Below are 3,272 nucleotides of genomic sequence, written 5' to 3' on the forward strand. Positions count from 1 at the left end.
CGGTCCAGGCCGGATGCGGTGGCTCATGTCTGTAATCCCGGCACTTCCGCAGGCCAAGGTAGGAGGATCGCTTGAGCCCATGAGTTCCAGACCAGCCTGGGCAAAATAGCAAGACCCTCTGTCTCTACAAAAAAAAAAAAAAAAAAAAGGCAGGGGGCGGGGGGATGGTTAACAAGCTGGGCATGGTGGCGCACGCCGGTAGTCCCAGCTACTCGGTAGGCTGAGGTGGGAGGATGGCTTGAGCCCAGTATGTCCAGGTTGCGGTGAGCCATGATCACACCACAGCACTCCAGCCTGGGCAACAGAGCGAGACCCTGTCTAAAAATAAATAAATAATAATAAGTAAATAAATAAATATTTTTTTAAAAAAGAGCCAGTGGTGTGAGCTTGAGGACGCCCGAGTTCCTTCCCCTTGGGAGGGTGTCGGGGTTTGTGGGGTCGGGGAAGCTGCTGCATCCCACCCAGGAGGCCAGGAAGACTGAGACCCTCTACGCACACCACGGACTGTTGGCAGGTTCTCACTTCGGACTAAAATCAGCCTCGCCCTGCAGCCAAGCAGGGCCGGCAGGTGAAGAGATACAGGGGAAACTGTCAGGGGCGGGAGCAACTTTGTTTCACCCAAAATTCCTCCCTGCAGCCCCCTTGCATTTTCAGGTTCTCCCCAAGACAGGAGGCTCAGCCCCTCAGGGCCCCAGCTGGCCAGAGGGTTGTGCCTGGTCTGCATTTTCCTAGCTGCAGGGCAGCAGGAGGCCATGGGCTTAGCCAGGGCTGGGGGGCTTCCAGGCTGCGTGGGCCGGGTGGTCTGGGACAAGTGGGTGGGGCTCGTTACAATGCAAATGATTTGATCATAGTTTCTCCCTTGTTTATTATTATAGTGGAAGAGTGAAGACTCAGAAGAGGAAGGACCCAGGGTGGCCCGGGGCAGGAGAGCCTCGGGAGGGACTGACAGCAGCCAGGAGGCTGAGCCTGAACCCTAAAACCTATCCCCTCCTCCCCAAAATGGGCAAATGGGTGTATGTCCCAGTCTTTTCCTTTCAGGGCTGGACCTGAAACCAGCCAAGACACCTGGCTTTCAGGTTTCATTCCGAGTTCGTCCCCCTTCTCTTGCTCCCTGACCTGACCCTGCTAAACCTCCCACGCACACATCTCCACTTCCACACTTTTATTCCCCGGTCCTTCTGCCTGGAATGCCCTCCCCACACTCCTCTCCAAACTTTGAAATAGTTATACACTGTTATTAACAGTCGTCCTGGTACCAGAGCAAGCAGAATGCTATTAAAACCATGGGCTTTTCCGTCAGCACAGACCCCAGTGTGAATCCTGCCTCTGCTGTTTGCTAGCTGTGTGACCTTGGACATCATGCTTAACCTCTCTGAGCCTCAGTATCTTTGTCTATTAAATGAGAAAAATAATACCCACCTCATGTGGTTGTTGTGGAAATGAAAAGAAAGAAAGCATGTAAAATACATACACAATGCCTCACTCAAACTAAGAATATACAGGAATAGCTAACACAGTATTTACTATATGCTGACCACATTATGTTAATTTAAATCATCCTCCCCACAAAGCTGTGAGAGAAGAACCATATCATCCCTGTTTTATAGATTAAAAAAACAGGGCTGAGGATGCGGGCTCACACCTGTAATCCTAGCACTTCGGGAGGCCAAGGCGGGCAGATCACTTGAGGTCAGGAGTTTGAGACCAGCCTGACCAACATGGCAAAACCCTGTCTCTACTAAAAATACAAAAATTAGCTGGGCATGGTGGGCACGCCTGTAGTCCCAGCTACTCAGGAAGCCGAGGCAGGAGAATCCGGGAGGCAGAGGTTGCAGTAAGCCGAGATGGCGCCACTGCACTCCAGCCTGGGCGACAGAGTGAGAACAAAAAAAAACAAAAACAAAAACTGAGGCACAGTCAGGTTTGATAACTTGCCCAAGGTCACACAGCTAGGAAACAGCAGAACTGATAGCTGTTATTATTATTATTATTCCGCTACTAGATGGTAGGCTCATTGAAGAAAGGGGCTTTGCACATAATAATTGAGGTTTTTTAATTTGTTTTTTGAGACTGGGTCTCGCTCTGTCATTCTGACTGGAGTGCAATGGCACAATCACAGCTCACTGCAGCCTTGAATTCCTGGCCTCAAGTGATCCTCCTGCCTCAGCCTCCCAAAGCATTGGGATTACAGGAGTGAACCATTGTGCTGGGCCATAATAACTTTAATAACTACTTTCAATAATGTTAAAAAAGTCCAAGTTCAAGTCCCTGCAAATTTCAAGAGGCATCCTCTATTTCCTAAAATTCCCCCAGAAAAGAAATTCCCAGCTTCTTCAGGGAAACAGCAGTGACATCACAGGGAAGAAAAAAAAATTTTTTTTTTTTAATCAGAAAGCTTGGATCGATTTTGGCCAGGTCACCTCTTCCCAACTGTATGAGTTGAGACCAATCGCTTCGCTTCTCTGGGCCTCACCTTTCTGGTTTGTAAGATAGGGTCAGCAAATGCCAGAGCTGCCTGCTTGCCCGGGCGGAGCTGAGAACCCAGTGTGAGATCTCAAGAGATAAAGCACTCTGTGGACTAGAACACCCTGTCCAAAGTGAAGGTCTTTTCATTTGTAACCCTTTCCCATCCTTGGCCCCACTACTGGGAAGTTTTTCCCTTAGGACCAAGCCTCAAGCGTGTGGTGGAAAATAACAGAGGCATTTAAAGGGAAATGAAACTGCCCTCCTCAGCAGAATGTTCCCCACACATTTGCTGTGGCCCACGGCAGCGCCTCTGCTGGGCGCCTTCAGCCTTAGGAAGCACTAGCGGCCGCCTGACGCCACGGGGCAATTCAGAGGCTGGTAAACAGCACATGGCATTCCCGGCCCATGGCAGGCATTCATGCACGGAATTCTTTGTCCTCGTGAGGAAAGACAGAGAGTTGCTCTGTGCTGCAAAGCTCAAAGCCAGAACTCCATTTTCAAAACTCCCAGCCCGAGATCACGCCAAGGCTAAGCGTGCCACCAACCCCTTAAAGTGTGCTTGTGAAATAAACTTGTCCAAACATGGGCTTTTTTCTTGAAAACTTGGGTTTCCTTGTTAATTCCAATGAGGAGTCATGGCAGCGTTACAATGGAGAAACTTAGCAATCTCCTACTTAACCAAGGAATTGAAATTAACATACCCATCATGTGCCTCCTGACACGAGGCACCAAAAAGGACCCAACATCACTTCTGTGGAATTCCTGCCCCAAAATGTGTAACCTGAACCCAATCTTGAGGAAATATC

This window comes from Hylobates moloch, unplaced genomic scaffold (genome assembly GCF_009828535.3).
Source record: "Hylobates moloch isolate HMO894 unplaced genomic scaffold, HMol_V3 SCAFFOLD_5, whole genome shotgun sequence".
Classification (NCBI taxonomy): Eukaryota; Metazoa; Chordata; class Mammalia; order Primates; family Hylobatidae; genus Hylobates; species Hylobates moloch.